Raw genomic sequence first — 17,054 nt, 5'->3', positions numbered from 1 at the left:
GTCACAGCGACGTCACTGAGCGACCGCCCAATAGCAGCGGAGGGGCGGAGATGAGTGGCCGGAACATCCCGCCCACCTCCTTCCTTCCTCATAGCGGCTGGGAGGCAGGTAAGGAGAGGTTCCTCGTTTCTGCGGTGTCACACGGAGCGATGTGTGCTGCCGCAGGAGCGACGAACTACATCGTTACTGCTGCAGTAACGATAATCGAGAATGGAGACCCATGTCACCGATGAGCGATTTTGCACGTTTTTGCAGCGATGCAAAATCGCTCATCGGTGTCACACGCAGCAACATCGCTAATGCGGCCGGATGTGCGTCACAAATTCCGTGACCCCAACGACTCCGCATTAGCGATGTCGCAGCGTGTAAAGCCCCCTTTAGTGGGAGTGGTGTACAGGGTGTTAGCAGTAAAGAGTATTCCATATTTCTGCCAGATACCCACAGAGATATTGAAATCTGAAAAAAGAGACTTCTGCTCATTGAAGGTAAGAACTGCTCACATAGCGTTCAACTCCACAGCAAACGAGTGCTCTAGCACTGGCATCTCAGCAGGGATATTCCCCTACTACACATGTGTGTCTGGGTCCCTGTGACAGTTTACAGGACATAACTCAGGGCACCTAGACAGAAGGCAGAGGGACTACTTTCTATTTCTGGTGTAGAGCTTAGTACAATATATATATATATACTATTACATGTGACACATGTACCTTGTATTACCATTATTCGCTGTATATGAACCCCTTTTCTCCGGGCATTATTTGTCTATAGCATTTTTCACGAACCTGAGGCAACTGAGAACCCTTCAGTGAAGGAATTCCACTAACCCTCACAATACCAACCAGGGGCCTCCCTGCAGTAACTCAGGTAGTTGTACCCATTCTCTTTCCGCATTCTATGTGTTCTTCTTCTTTCTTCTTTTTTTTCTTTTTTCTTCTTTTTATTTCTATCATGTAGTTCAGGGGTTTATAGATATATGTCCTGCATCTCATATTTCCTTTAGTGGTGCTTCTTACCCATTCTCATATCATTTACCCTAGTATTTCATGATCCTGAGGCGACTGAGAACCCTTTAATAAAGGAATCCTTTTTCATTTGAATTGTCAAGTGATACTTACCAGTGACTATCACGTAATGTTACAGGTAGTTGCATTTTCTTCCTCTTCTTTCTCTCCTTTCTTCTTTGTCACACGGTCCATTGTGTTATAGCCCACGTGTCATGATAACACTTGTACCATCTTTTCATTTAGATTCCACCTACAATTATTTACCGATTCCAGTTCTGAAATAGGCTTTCATGATCTACTCACTAGAATTCTCAAGTGCATAAGGTACTGAGACATATACATGTTCACACCATTATAAAGAACAAAGTATAAACATTGAGGTTTTTCTCACACCCATGTTCCTGTGTTCTTTGATATGATATGTGTTCATTTCCTTCACTATATAGGATTGCAAGTTTTCCATTTGTACCTTAATGGCAATGACGCTATACAATTGAACACATATCATCCTGTTATCCATATAGGTGTGTATTTACCTGCTTGACTATTTTTGGTTGTTTGATCCAGAATGTTTCTCCAGATAGGTCATGTGGAAATTTTCTTTCCTCAGTACAAATGTTTTCACTATGGCTTTGGAAAAATTTTTTGTATGTGCATCATGGTCATTTGACCCATTGTACTCTCAAGTAGCAATATATTGTACTGTTATGTTGTACTATGTACTAATTACGTGTTTATATGGTTTTGTAACCCTTTATGATCTTAGATAACTTTATCCTTGATAAAGACCTAAAAACAAGGTCGAAACGTTGGATGAATTATCCTTTTGCACAAATAAAGAATTTTCAGCATTCCAAGAGTTCTTTTCTTACGTTATTGATCACTATAGTGTGCCAGAGCTATTTCTATTGAATTGACTGTTATTTTTTCTGAGCACCTGCTATATACACAGTGACCCAGACATATTCAAGTTTCATTCAGAAGGCAGAGGGAAGCCTTAGCAGCTGAGCCTATATCTTGGCTTGTGAGCATTAGAACAGGCCGGCGATTACAGGGTAACATGAAAAATGTCCAGCTTGCATTATGACTAGAACATGACAATATCCTTTTAAGTACTAACCTATGATGCGTTCCTAAGCAGTTGATGTTATATGTTCTACATTTCATTTTCTGCATACTTTACAAGTAGTAGAATTTGCTTTGATATAGGCAACTGGATTTTCACAATGAAAAGGCAAAGGATAACGCCCGAAAAAGACGCCATACATTATGTCAGTGCCATCACTGACAAACCTGGATTGACCATGAAATACATCAATCCCCTTAAAGGTGAGTTAAAACAAGTTTTAACTAAATTGCCTTAATATTGTCATGCATTAGAATGACTGTCTTAGGTAATGATAAATATTTTCTACAGGAAGAGGAGTGTTTGCTGAAACTGAAATCGAAAAAGGGAGTTTTGTTGCAGAATATCGAGGCGAGCTCACGTATGCACTTACGATGGTAGACAACTACTCGAGATTTATGGTTGTGGTACAAGTCAAAGATCTAATGGCCCATACTGCAGCGAAGGTCTTCCAAGCACACTTATGCAGACCTCATGGCTACTCAGAGAGAGTCCTCACAGATCAAGGCACAGCCTTTGAAGCGGAAATCTTCAAGGACTTCTGCAGCTTTTACCGATGCAGGAAGATGCGCACTACACCCTACCATGCTCAAACCAATGGTTATCAACCTGCTCAGGACTTTACCCCATATTCCAGATGTGGCCTTACAAGTGATTTATAGAGGGGTAACAATACGTTGGGCTCACCGGATCTAATCTCCCTTTTTATACACCCTAAAATCTTGTTTGCTTTAGAATAAACAATAACATCATAAAGGTATAGCAGTACCGTTTCAAAGTTTCGGTGTCCCAAGCAGCATTCCATCAGCCTCTGGAAGGTTCCTGGCAAATTGCACAGCTCGAAGGGCATGCTTTTGAACTCGCAGAGACCCATCGGGGTGGCAAAGGCGGTCTTCTCCCGGTCTGTCTCAGCAACGGACACTTGCCAATAGCGACTAGTGAGATCAAGGGTAGAAAAATAATTTGCAGTTCTCAATGCAGCTAGCTATTCCTCAATACAGGGGAGTGGTGCTGTCCTTCTTCTTTAACAGGACCAACGGAGCTGCCCAGAGGCTACAACTGTCACGGATAACCCCAGCCTCCTTCATGTTGCTCAACATGTCCTTGGTACACTGGTAATGTGCAGGTAGTTTTGGCTTATATCTCTCTTTGATGGGTGGGTGTGCACTTGTGGGGATGTAGTGTTTGACCCCTTTTATTCTTCAAAAGTCTAGCGGATGTTTGCTGAAGACTTGCTCGTATTCTTGCACTAGCCTGTAGACCCCCTTCTTGTGATGTGAAGGTGTGGAGTCAGTGCCTACGTGTAATTCCTTACACCACTCATCTGGCTGACTTGGTGAGCTGTCACTGAATGGGTGGGCTGAACAATGGTGGATGCTGCTGTTTGGATAGCATGTGTATCTACTGAGAACAGCTTATCAATGGTGGCAAATCGGAGCAGCTTAATCTCTTGCTCTCCGCAGTTCAACACTCTCATGGGCACTCTTCCCTTCCATATTAATGAATAAAACTATGATGTAAATAGCATATAGATACCCCACAAATGCAGATAAAAGTAGGTTATGGGAAAAGGGGGAAGAGAGAAACAGGAAAATAGTGGAATAAAGTATACCTTCCAGGTGGGAGAGGAAATGGCAGCACAGCCAGTGGAGGTGAAGCAAGGGGAGCCTGCAACTAAAGAGTTGAGAGCGTTATCACATGGTGACTGAGCCTGATTGTAACGGGAGCATAGAGGTGCCGATCCTGTCTTACCTGCGTTGGTGTAGAAGTGGGTGTCCTGTGGTGGAGTCAGCTATGTGCAGTGGTGGCCGTGGGTTCTTTTATGTGCGACCGTAGTAATAGCTGCGCCCACTTCCTGTATGGGAGTGGAATGCAGTGAGGGTAATGGAACGCACGCCTGCGCATTTGTGTTTAACGTCGCGCATGTGCAGAACGGAGAAAAGGCTGCGCTCACTTCCTAATGAAAGGGAGTGAGACGCATCTGGGAAGGGAAGGGAAAAGATTAGGGTTTGGGGATGATGAAAGGGCTTTCTACGGGCAAGGATGGCAAAGGGTGGCAGTGACGGAAAGTCAGGCAGCCTGTCCTGTCCTGTCCTGTCCGTCCGTCTTTTTGTATCATGAATTGGAAAGACTGCAAGGGGGAGGGGAGGTGCTTGTGTCCAAAAGGAGGAGTTATTCAGATTCATTGCAGTGGGCGGCGGCTGCAAAAAGCACCATTCTTCTTGTTTTTGCTCTGCAAAACAGCCTTTTCAAGGGTTGGCTTGGGTGACAAAATGTCTTCTGTAGGTGTGGGTTTGTCTCCCTCTCCCTAAGATGTGTCCGGTATAGGCCAGGGTGCCACTCAAGGCCGTAACCAATTCGGGTTATAGCTTCTCGGCCTTTTGGCTAAGATCAAGTGTAGTTTCGGAGGACGCTACCTTGGTCGGTACTGGAAGGTGCCTGGGATTGCACGTCTGCCGGCCTTGAGGAAGTGTGTGCGCCTTCTGGTGACACATAGCCCTCTTGTGCCTGGACGGTTCCCAGGCAACGGGAGGCGATCACCTTTGTTATTTTGAAGTCCTACTGATAAACAGAAAAAAAAAAAAATTAAATCTGTTCTTATCAGTTTAATATCTGATACGTCCCCTCTCTGGGGACCATATATTAAATGGATTTTTAGAACAAGGAGATGGAAAAAATCTTGCTCTGTCCACTCCACGCATTGACCTGGTATTGCAGTACCTCCAGGACCGGTGCACCCCTTCTTAACCCAGTTTCCAAAAGCAGAACTCAATTCACCTGATTCAAATGAGCCCCATTAGTGAATTGAAAGAAAGCAAAAACTTTATATGCACCTCAATTTGGCCAATTCACTTTTCACACTTTCACCCTTTTTTTTATCTTTCACACCTTTTACTTGCTTTATTGATGCAAAAAGCTGTGCCAAATAGCAAACTCATCTCCACTCAACTTGACCAACTCTGCTATGTCCCGTGCAGTATCTTATTCTCAGTCTTATCTAGATCATTTGCAATTGAATAGAATAGATCCCTTTTGGCTGCTTATGACTGTGTAAAATATGTAGTTTTACTGGGCTGGGATGAGAGAATCCATTGAAGCATGGTGTAGGGATTGTGGTTCCTGTGTGCTAAGAAGAGAGGCTGGCACCAGCCAGAAAGCCCCATTGCAGCCAATAATCACTTAATAACTTTTTCAACTTGTCATCATATGGGAGGCCTTCCATTCCTTGTAGTAGTCTAGTTGCCCACCTTTGAACTGACTCTAACTTCTGAATGTCCTTTTTAAAATGTGGAGCCCAAAACTGGTTCCCATATTCCAGATGTAGCCTTACAAGTGATTTATAGAGGTGTAACAATACGTTGGGATCACGGGATCTAATCTCCCTTTTTATACACCCTAAAATCTTGTCCCAAGCAGCATTCCATCAGCCTCTGGAAGGTTCCTGGCGCATTGCACAGCTCGAAGGGCATGCTTTTGAACTCGCAGAGACCCATAGGGGTGGCGAAGGCGGTCTTCTCCCGGTCTGCCTCAGCAACGGACACTTGCCAATAGTGACTAGTGAGATCAAGGGTAGAAAAATAATTTGCAGTTCTCAATGCAGCTAGCGATTCCTCAATACGGGGAGTGGTGCCGTCCTTCTTTTTTAACAGGATCAACAGAGCTGCCCAAAGGCTACAACTGTCACGGATAACCCCAGCCGCCTTCATGTTGCTCAACATGTCCTTGGTACACTGGCAATGTGAAGGTGGTATTGGCTTATAGCTCTCTTTGATGGGTGGGTGTGCACCTGTGGGGATGTGGTGTTGGACCCCTTTTATTCCCCCAAAATCTAGCGGGCTTCCCACCGGTAACCCGCTCCCCAGCTTGGATGGATGCTGAGGGAGCCCCTTTTGCCCGCAGGCTCTGGCCCTGGGAACTGTAGCCTTGGCGGTGACTGTGCTTCCCTCTACGGTGTGAGCTGTTGCCTTCAATCGGGTCTTGACTGCTGGGAAACCCTGGAGGTTCCCGTCGCTAACGGATTTGACCGGTTTTACGGCGACTCCTAGCCTGGTCGGGGTCCGTAGGCCCTGCCGGATGGTGCTGGCTTCTCTTCACTCCCCGATCTGGTACCGGCGGGCCACCGCCCATCCCCGGTCCGTACGGTTCACTCCAATCAGCCTCTCCTGCAGAAGGTCACCACCGTCTGCCAACCTTGCTGAGTGCCCGGGCCACACACCCGGACACGGTCAGTCTCCTCTCCTCTTCACTTCTCTAACTCCAAAACTGATCTCTAATCTGACTCCTTTTCCCGCCTCCAGGACTGTGAACTCCTCGGTGGGTGGGATCAACCGCCTGGCCCACCCCCTGGTGTGGACATCAGCCCCTGGAGGAAGGCAACTAGGATTTGTGTTTAGCTTCGGTGTGCCTAGCCGGAGTGTAGAGTGTGTTGGTGTAGTACCTGTGACGACCTGGCTTGTCCAGGGCGCCACATTCCCCTATAGTAAAATGCAGACCGTCCGCGGGCTGCCCGTCCATCACCGGTTTTATTTTCACAACTGAAAAAGAATAAAACGGTAAAACATGTAAAAGCATCATAAACATTTTACAACGGTACAGCTTCCGCTCTTCTCCCACCCAAACAACCTGGCCCTGATGCTGCCCCTAAGAAGCGGGCAGCACCCCTTGACCCCAGTCCAGCACCAAGTTGCCCGAGCGGGTTCTGTCTCTTTCAGGGGGCCCACGTCCAAGGGGACCCCTGAACCCCCGGAGGATCGCCACCGGTTACGGTAGTGGCGGGCCTAGGCCATCCCTTTCCTCCAGGCCCATCCTCCCAAATCAGCCTCTCCGGAGGCGGTAACGGTGTCAAGCCAACAAACATTTTTATTTACATTGCACTAAGTTTGTGGTTGCCCTGCAAGTTCTCGGGCTTGTCCGTAAGCAGTTCCTTACGCAATGGTTGCACAGTCCCTACGGGGACAACAGTTGCCGGCAACGGCCGGTTTAATCACGGTTCAATCAGGTAAACTTCTTTGGTTGATCATCTTTACTTATCATTTAAAACTTTCAAACTGGTACACTCAACACATAAAGCCCCCCCCTTTTAAAGAGTAGTTTCCCTGTACCTAAGTGGGGGTCTACCTAGGTTGGGGCGAGTGGACCTTCGGGGTCCGGTGTCAGTGGTGACAGGCAGTGGGGCAGAGGGAACAGTCAGTTCCTCCTCCCTGCTATCATGTGGGGCAGGCGGAGGCGTAGGGGAGCTGGGTACAGGTACATCCCTGGGCACTGGCTCGCGGTTAACCGTTTCCATCATTTCTTCATCCACGGGTTGTGGGAACAGTATCACTGGAAGGATCACCGCACCGTTCTGTGTAGGCCAGTCTGCTGGAAAATCACCCATCATGGTGTGGATTACCTCTTTTTCCTTCTCCACTGGACTGGGAACTGGAGCCTCATCCGCTACTCTCAATGCTGGTGGGCACTTCTTCAGGTGGTCTCGGGAAACCGTGGTCAAAGTCCCCCCCTGGTCACGGCTGATCTGGTAGGCCTTCCCATTCTCCCATCCTGTGGGCTGGACTACATACGGGGTTTTTTCCCATTGATCATCCAGCTTGTGGGCCCTTCTTTTCCGCTTCAGCACTACATCCCCAGGTTTGAAGGAACCGGCAGGCGCCTTCTTGTTGAAGCACTGCTCCTGTTGTCCCCGACTCCGGCACAAGTTCTTTTCAACATACTCCTGGACCTGTCGGTACTGTGTCCTCCGCCGAGTGTCCCATTCAGCTGTCGACAGGAGTGCTTCTGAAGCTTCCAAGCCCATTTCCAGATCCACTGGTAGCCGGCCGGGACGAGCTCTAATCAGGTATGCTGGAGTGCATTTCGTAGAGCTGGAAGGGATGTTGTTGTACATATCGACCAGGTCAGGTAGCTTCTCCAGCCACAGGTTCCGCTCTTCCAGTGGTAACGTCTTGAGGAGGCCCAGGACCAAGTGGTTCATCTTTTCACAAATGCCATTGGTTTGGGCGTGGTAAGGCGTGGTCCGGATTTTCTTGCAGCCGTACAACTGGCAGAATTCCTGGAATACCTCTGCTTCAAAGGCCGGACCCTGGTCGGTAAGCACCCTCTCCGGGTACCAATGCGGTCAACAGAAATAAGCCTGGAAAGCCTTAGCAGCGGTGCGGCCGGTTAAGTCCTTAACTGGGACAACCACCAGGAACCTCGAGTAGTGGTCTACGATGGTCAGAGCGTAGGTGTACCCACTTCGGCTGGGGGTGAGCTTTACATGGTCAAGGGCAACCAGCTCCAGCGGTTGGTGTGTAATGATCGGGTGTAGGGGTGCCTTCTGGCTGGCCTCGTCCTTCCTTCTCAATGCGCAAGGGCCACATTCTCGGCACCAGGCCTCCACAGATTCCCGCATTCCACTCCAATAGAACCGCTCTCTTAACAACATCTCTAGCTTCTTCCACCCGAAGTGCACTGCACCATCATGGTATGCTTGCAGGACGGTGGGCACGTTAGCCTGGGGAATCACCAGCTGGCGGATCTTCTCGTGAGTCTTTGGATTAATCAGCTCGCGATACAACTTCCCCTGGTGTAGGTATAGCCGGGTCCGTTCTTGCCACAGACGTTGGGCTTCGGCAGGGGCAGCAGGGTCTATCCCAGCAGAACCCTGTTCCACTAGAGTCTTGACCAGGCGGACAGCAGGTGCCTGGTCCTGAGCTTCCTGCCAGTCCTGTCGGGGCAGCGGATCCAGGTTCACCCGTTGTTGGTAGACGTGCACCTTCTCAGTGAATGGCCGGTGAAATGCAGGCAACTCGATCTCTTCGAGGTCATCATCCTCTGGCCCCTCTTCCGACAGGTGGGGCATCCGGGAGAGTGCATTGGCATTGACGTTGGTACGGCCGGCCCGGTACTTGATGGTGAAATCGTAGTTGGCTAACCTGGTCACCCACCGCTGCTCCAACGCGCCCAGCTTGGCCGTATCTAGATGGGTCAGCAGGTTATTGTCTGTGTACGCGGTGAACTTGGCTGCTGCCAGGTAATGGCGGAACCGCTCGGTGATAGCCCACACCAGTGCCAAGAGCTCAAGCTTGAAGGAGATGTAGTTCTCAGGGTTCCTCTCAGTCGGTCGGAGTTTTCGGCTAGCATAAGCTATTACCTTTTCCCTTCTGTCTTGGACCTGGGATAGAACAGCCCCCAAGCCCACATTGCTGGCGTCGGTGTAGAGGATGAATGGGCGGCTGTAGTCAGGGTACGCTAGGATTTCCTCTCCGGTCAGGGCTGTTCTCAGCTGGCGGAAGGATTCCTCATGCTTTTCTTCCCACACCAATGGGGCTACTAGGGATCTACCACCCTTGGTCTGTCCTACGAGGAGGTCTTGCATGGGGGCAGCCATCTTTGTGTACCCCTTAATGAAGCGACGGTAATATTTCACCAGGCCCAGAAACTGCCTCACTTCCCTCACTGTGGTCGGTCTCGGCCAGTCATCATAGTATCATAGTTTTAAGGTTGAAGGGAGACTCTAAGTCCATCTAGTTCAACCCGTAGCCTAACATGTTGATCCAGAGGAAGGCAAAAAAACCCAATGTGGCAAACAAGTTCCAATGGGGAAAAAATTTCCTTCCTGACTCCACATCCAGCAATCAGACTAGTTCCCTGGATCAATACCCTGTCATAAAATCTAATATACATAACTGGTTATATTAAATTTTTCAAGAAAGGCATCCAGGCTCTGCTTAAATGTTAGTAGTGAATCACTCATTACAACATCATGCGGCAGAGAATTCCATAGTCTCACTGCTCGTACAGTAAAGAATCCTCGTCTGTGATTATAATAATAATAATAATAATTTTATTCATTTATATAGCGCTATTAATTCCATAGCACTTTACATACATTGGCAACACTGTCCCCATTGGGGCTCACAATCTAGAGTCCCTATCTGTATGTCTTTGGAGTGTGGGAGGAAACCGGAGTACCCGGAGGAAACCCACGCAAACACGGGGAGAACATACAAACTCCTTGCAGATAGTGTCCTTGGTGGGATTATGATTAAACCTTCTTTCCTCAAGACGTAGCGGATGCCCCCGTGTTCCAGTCGCAGGCCTAGGTGTAAATAGATCTTTGGAAAGGTCTCTGTACTGTCCCCTCATATATTTATATATTGTGATTAGATCTCCCCTAAGCCTTCGTTTTTCCAGACTAAATAACCCCAAGTTTAATAACCTGTCTTCGTATTGCATCCCCCCCATTCCTCTAATAATCTTGGTCGCTCTTCTTTGCACCCTCTCCAGTTCAGCTATGTCCTTCTTATATATCGGTGACCAGAATTGTACACAGTATTCTACGTGCGGTCGCACTAGTGACTTGTACAGAGGTAGAACTATATTTTTTTCATGAACACTTATACCTCTTTTAATACATCCCATTATTTTATTAGCCCTGGCAGCAGCTGCCTGACACTGTCCACTAAAGTGAAGTTTACCATCCACCCATACACCCAAGTCTTTTTCTGTGTCTGTTTTACCCAGTGTTCTACAATTAAGTACATAATCATAAATGTTATTTCCTCTACCCAAGTGCATGACCTTACATTTATCTACATTAAACTTCAATTGCCACTTCTCAGCCCAATCCTCCAATTTACATAAATCTCCCTGTAATATAAAATTATCCTCCTCTGTATTGATTACCCTGCAGAGTTTAGTATCATCTGCAAATATTGAAATTCTACTCCGCATGCCCCCAACAAGGTCATTTATAAATATGTTGAAAAGAAGCGGGCCCAATACTGACCCCTGTGGTACACCACTATGAACTGAGACCCAGTCCGAGTACGTACCATTAATAACCACCCTTTGTTTCCTATCACTGAGCCAGTTTTTAACCCAGTTACACATATTTTCCCCTATCCCCATTATTCTCATTTTATGTACCTTTTATGTACCTTATGTAGTCTTGGATGGCGGTGATCTTCTCGGGGTTGGGGGCGACACCTTCCGCACCAACCACATGTCCTAGGTACTGCACTCTGGGTTTCAGCAGATGACACTTTGAGGGCTTCAACTTCATCCCATACTTGGCAAGGGACGCGAACACCTCGGCTAGGTGCTCCAGGTGGGCTTCATACGTCTGTGAGTACACAATCACATCATCCAAGTACAGCAAAACGGTCCCATAGGCAGTCTTCTCTCGGTCTCCCAAGATACTCGTGTACTCGGCCCGAGCACCGAGCCCAATGTTATCCTATGGGAGACCCGAGTATTTTTGTGAAATGACCACCGGCAGCATGTAGAAACCCTAAAAATGGCACAAAAGTCTCCGAAGAGTGCTCAAATGACATGGCAACAGCATGGGGAAGACCCCTTGAAGCATTTATCACTCAAAAGTCACAGCTGTGAATAATTTTGTCCGCGTTTTACGCCATTTTTACGGACTCACCAGAAAACCTTCCAAAATGACACCAAAATGATTTTTCATAGCGGAAATGTTAAGGGCACATACCCAATAGTGAGATAGAGCTAATGTATGTTACTTTTTGAGATCAATACATGAAAGATTTTACGTAAAACATTGTGTGGCACTCCGATGTCCCTGAGAAGAGACGTACATAAAGGCCTCTGAGTCTAATGTGCCCATTTTGAGGAACTGAGTCTTTGTAGTATTTTCCTTTGCCAGGGCAGTCCAAAATTGTGAGGTTCACCAATGCCCCTGCATGCAGACGTGCATGATGGCCTGTAAACCTGAAGTGCCCATTGTAAGGAAGTGGGTCTATTGTAGTATAGCCCTTAGGCAGGGCAGCCAAAAATTGGGAGGCTCCACGTTGTCCCTGGATAGAGACGTGCATGAGGGCCTCAAAACATTAAGTGTCCAGTGTCAGGAAGTGGGTGTATTATAGTATAGCCCTTAGGCAGGGAAGCCAAAAATTGGGAGGCTCCACGTTGTCCCTGGATAGAGACGTGCATGAGGGCCTGTAAACCTGAAGTGCCCATTGGAAGGAAGTGGGTCTTTTGTAGTATAGCCCTTTGGCAGGGCAGCCAAAAATTGGGAGGCTCCACGTTGTCCCTGGATAGAGACGTGCATGAGGGCTTGTAAACCTGAAGTGCCCATTGGAAGGAAGTGGGTCTTTTGTAGTATAGCCCTTTGGCAGGGCAGCCAAAAATTGGGAGGCTCCACGTTGTCCCTGGATAGAGACATGCATGAGGGCCTCAAAACATTAAGTATCCATTGTCAGGAAGTGGGTGTATTATAGTATAGCCCTTAGGCAGGGCAGCCAAAAATTGGGAGGCTCCACGTTGTCCCTGGATAGAGACGTGCATGAGGGCCTGTAAACCTGAAGTGCCCATTGGAAGGAAGTGGGTCTTTTGTAGTATAGCCCTTTGGCAGGGCAGCCAAAAATTGGGAGGCTCCACGTTGTCCCTGGATAGAGACGTGCATGAGGGCCTCAAAACATTAAGTGTCCATTGTCAGGAAGTGGGTGTATTATAGTATAGCCCTTTGGCAGGGCAGCCAAAAATTGGGAGGCTCCACGTTGTCCCTAGATAGAGACGTGCATGAGGGCCTCAAAACATTAAGTGTCCATTGTCAGGAAGTGGGTGTATTATAGTATAGCCCTTAGGCAGGGCAGCCAAAAATTGGGAGGCTCCACGTTGTCCCTGGATAGAGACGTGCATGAGGGCCTCAAAACATTAAGTGTCCATTGTCAGGAAGTGGGTCTTTTGTAGTATAGCCCTTTGGCAGGGCAGCCAAAAATTGGGAGGCTCCACGTTGTCCCTGGATAGAGACGTGCATGAGGGCCTCAAAACATTAAGTGTCCATTGTCAGGAAGTGGGTCTTTTGTAGTATAGCCCTTTGGCAGGGCAGCCAAAAATTGGGAGGCTCCACGTTGTCCCTGGATAGAGACGTGCATGAGGGCCTCAAAACATTAAGTGTCCATTGTCAGGAAGTGGGTGTATTATAGTATAGCCCTTTGGCAGGGCAGCCAAAAATTGGGAGGCTCCACGTTGTCCCTGCATAGAGACGTGCATGAGGGCCTCAAAACATTGTTCCCATTGCAAAGGAGCGGGTCTCCTGTCGTTGTAATGTCCATTCTGCAAAGAATGGGCGAAAAAATTTACCACTGGGGGTATACCTGAAACAAAGGCCTAACTCTTGTAACGGTCATCATGGTGGCGCATGAGGAGAAGGAGGAGCAGTCCAGCGATTATCCAAAGTCCAGAAGTGTGTACCCATGGGTGACTGGAGGTACATGGCAAATTCCCGTTACAAACTTTAAATTCCGCTCTCATTTGCTGGTGGTGTGGTGAAGTCTGGCCCAATCCAACCCTTGTTCATCTTGATCAGAGTCAGCCTGTCAGCATTTTCAGTTGACAGGCGGGTGCGTTTATCTGTAATGATTCCACCTGCGGCACTAAAAACACGCTCTGACAAAACGCTAGCGGCAGGGCAGGCCAGGACTTCCAAGGCGTAGAGAGCCAATTCATGCCACGTGTCCACCTTGGATACCCAATAATTGTAAGGCACAGAGGAATGTCGGAGTACAGTTGTTCGATCTGCAAGGTACTCCTTGAGCATCTGGGCAAACTTAGGATTTCTTGTGGCACTACCCCGCACCTCAGGGGCTGTGGTACGTGAGGGGCTGAGAAAACTGTCCCACATCTTAAAGACTGTTCCCCTACCTCTGGCGGATTGGACTTGTGCCTCTCTCGGCTGTACGCCTTGGTTGTCCACTGATTCCTGACCTATGCCGCTAGCGTTTTGTGAGGGGAATGCTTTGCCTACTTCCGTGACTATGGCCTTCCGGAACTGCTGCATTTTGGTTGACCTCTCCGCCTCGGGAATAAGAGACATAAAGTTCTCCTTGTAGCGTGGGTCTAACAGTGTTACCAACCAGTAATGATTGTCGGCCAAGATGTTCTTAACGCGAGGGTCACGAGACAGGCAGCTTACCATAAAGTCAGCCATGTGCGCCAGACTCTTAACAGCCAGGACTTCAGTAGCCTGACCAACACGTTGACTGAACATGCTGTCCTCCTCCTCCTCCTCCTCCTCCTCCTCATCTACCCTGTCCTCTGGCCAGCCACGCTGAACCGAGGATATGACTGGTGTGCATGTCATATCCTCAATTTGGCCGGAGATTTGCTCCATGTCTTCATCCTCCTCCTCGTCATAGTCCTCCACTGCATGTTGTGATGAGACGAGGCTGGGCTGTGTGTTATCACCCACACCCACTACTGTTTCTTGCTGCAACTCATCGCGCTCCGCTTGCAATGCATCATGTTTGGTTTTGAGCAGAGACCGTTTTAGAAGGCAGAGTAGCGGTATGGTGACGCTAATAATGGCGTCATCACCACTCACCATCTTGGTGGAGTCCTCAAAGTTTTGGAGGATGGTACATAGGTCGGACATCCATCTCCACTCCTCAGGTGTTATGTGTGGAGTTTGACCCATTTCCCGACGGCTTAGGTGATGCAGGTACTCAACAACTGCCCTCTTCTGCTCACATATCCTGACCAACATGTGCAGAGTTGAATTCCAACGCGTGGGGACATCACACACCAGTCTGTGAGCCGGAAGATGCAAACTGCGCTGAAAGCCGGCAAGGCCGGCTGAAGCAGTAGGTGACTTTCGAAAATGTGCAGACAGGCGGCGAACTTTTACCAGCAGATCAGACAGCTCTGGGTATGACTTTAGAAACCGCTGAACCACGAGGTTGAGCACATGGGCCACGCATGGAACATGTGTCAGCTGGCCTCGCCTCAAAGCCGCCACCAGGTTCCGGCCATTGTCACACACGACCTTTCCTGGCTTTAGGTTCAGAGGTGTGAGCCAGTGATCTGCCTGCTGTTTCAGAGCTGTCCACAGCTCTTCTGCATTGTGGGGTTTGTCACCTATGCAGATTAGCTTCAGCACAGCCTGTTGCCGCTTCGCCGAGGCAGTGCTGCAGTGCTTCCAGCTTGGGACTGGTGTGGAGGGTACAGTGGATGAGGATGCGCAGGAGGAGGAGGAGGCTGAAGAGCATGACATTCCGGAGCTGTAGAGTGTGGGTGAAACACTGACTGAGGTAGGGCCTGCAAACCTTGGTGTGGGAAGGACGTGTTCCGTCCCTCGCTCAGACTGGGTCCCAGCTTCCACAATATTAACCCAGTGTGCCGTCAACGAGATGTAGCGGCCTTGCCCACAAGCACTTGTCCACGTGTCTGTGGTTAGGTGGACTTTGGGTGAAACAGCGTTGTTCAGGGCACGTGTGATGTTTTGTGACACGTGGTTATGCAACGCGGGGACGGCACACCGGGAGAAATAGTGGCGGCTGGGGACCGAGTAACGTGGGACAGCTGCCGCCATCAGGTCGCGGAATGCTTCTGTCTCCACCAGCCTAAAAAGCAACATTTCCAGCGCAAGCAGTCGCGAAATGTTAGCATTTAGAACTGTGGCATGTGGGGTGTTGGCAGTGTATTTGCGCCTGCGTTCAAAGGTTTGCTGAATGGATAACTGAACGCTGCGCTGGGACAAGGACGTGCTTGATGATGGTGTTATTTCTGAGTAGGCAACTGCAGGTGCAGGACCGGAGGAGGCTTGTTCGCAGGCAGCATGGACAGGGGATTGGCTCGCATGCACAACCAGCGAAGACGTAGCAATGACATTAGCAAGCACTGCTCCTCGACTCTGTTGTACTTCCCACAAAGTCGGGTGCTTGGCTGACATGTGCCTGATCATGCTGGTGGTGGTCAGGCTGCTAGTTTTGGTACCCCTGCTGATGCTGGCACGGCAGGTGTTGCAAATGGCCTTTTTAGAATCATCTGGATCCAACTTAAAAAACTGCCAGACTCGGGAAGACCTAACATTTGTACAGGCACCTTGTGTCGTGTTGTTGTTCCGGGGAACGGTTGCCTGACTTCTGCCTGGAGCCACCACCCTGCTTCTTACTGCCTGTTGGGATGCTACGCCTCCCTCCCCCTGTGCACTGCTGTCCTCGCTCTGCATATCCTCCTGCCAGGTTGGGTCAGTTACTGGATCATCCACCACGTCGTCTTCCTCTTCCGCACCCTGCTCCTCCTCCTGACTTCCTGACAATTGTGTCTCATCATCGTCCACCCCTTGTTGAGACACGTTGCCAACTTCGTGAGAACGTGGCTGCTCAAATATTTGGCCATCTGTACATACGATCTCCTCATGACCCACTTCAACATGAGCTGGCGAGAGGCCAGAATGTGCGAATGGAAACGTGAACAGCTCTTCCGAGTGTCCAAGTGTGGGATCATTAATGTCCGAGGACGTGTACTCAGCCTTGTGGTAGGAAGGAGGATCAGGTTCTGAAATGTGCGGTGCAGTATCACGGCTACTGACACTTGACCGTGTGGAAGACAGAGTGTTTGTGGTGGTGCCAATCTGACTGGAAGCATTATCCGCTATCCAACTAACAACCTGTTGACACTGGTCTTGTTTCAAGAGCGGTGTACTGCTGCGGTCCCCAAGAATTTGGGACAGGACGTGCGAGCGACTAGATGTGGCCCTTTGTTGTGGCAAAATTAGAGCTTGCCCACGACCTCGGCCTCTGCCTGCACCACCATCACGTCCACTTCCTTGTTCCTTGCCAACGCCCTTGCGCATTTTGCAATGCTGTGCTGACGTGTATTCACTAGACTTGGGCGTTATATCAAAGTTTGTGCAAATTGTGCACCTGTACGCTGCCACCGACAGGCACACACGTGCGGTTTTTAAATGCAAGCACGGACGCACTAAGAACCTAACAGGTTTTAGGAGCAAAAATTAATGACGAGAACTCTGACACTATCAGCCACTGCTGACTGACGTGTATTATACACTACACTTGTGCGTTATATAATAGTTTGGTAAAAACGCACACAAGTGCACCTGTACGCTGCCACCGACAGGCACACATGTGCGGTTTTTAAATGCAAGCACGGACGCACTAAGAACCTAACAC

The 17,054-nt window shown here is 48.8% G+C and overlaps 1 pseudogene; it reads left to right on the top strand.

Moving 5' to 3' along the window:
- Positions 1 to 4,669: 4,669 nt before the first annotated feature.
- On the top strand, positions 4,670 to 4,876 carry LOC142266239 (U2 spliceosomal RNA; annotated as a pseudogene).
- The last annotated feature ends 12,178 nt before the right edge of the window (positions 4,877 to 17,054 follow it).

This window comes from Anomaloglossus baeobatrachus, unplaced genomic scaffold (genome assembly GCF_048569485.1).
Source record: "Anomaloglossus baeobatrachus isolate aAnoBae1 unplaced genomic scaffold, aAnoBae1.hap1 Scaffold_2839, whole genome shotgun sequence".
In the NCBI taxonomy this organism is placed as follows: Eukaryota; Metazoa; Chordata; class Amphibia; order Anura; family Aromobatidae; genus Anomaloglossus; species Anomaloglossus baeobatrachus.
The sequence above is the reverse complement of the archived record's forward strand: the minus strand, read 5'-3'. Positions and strand labels throughout refer to the sequence as shown.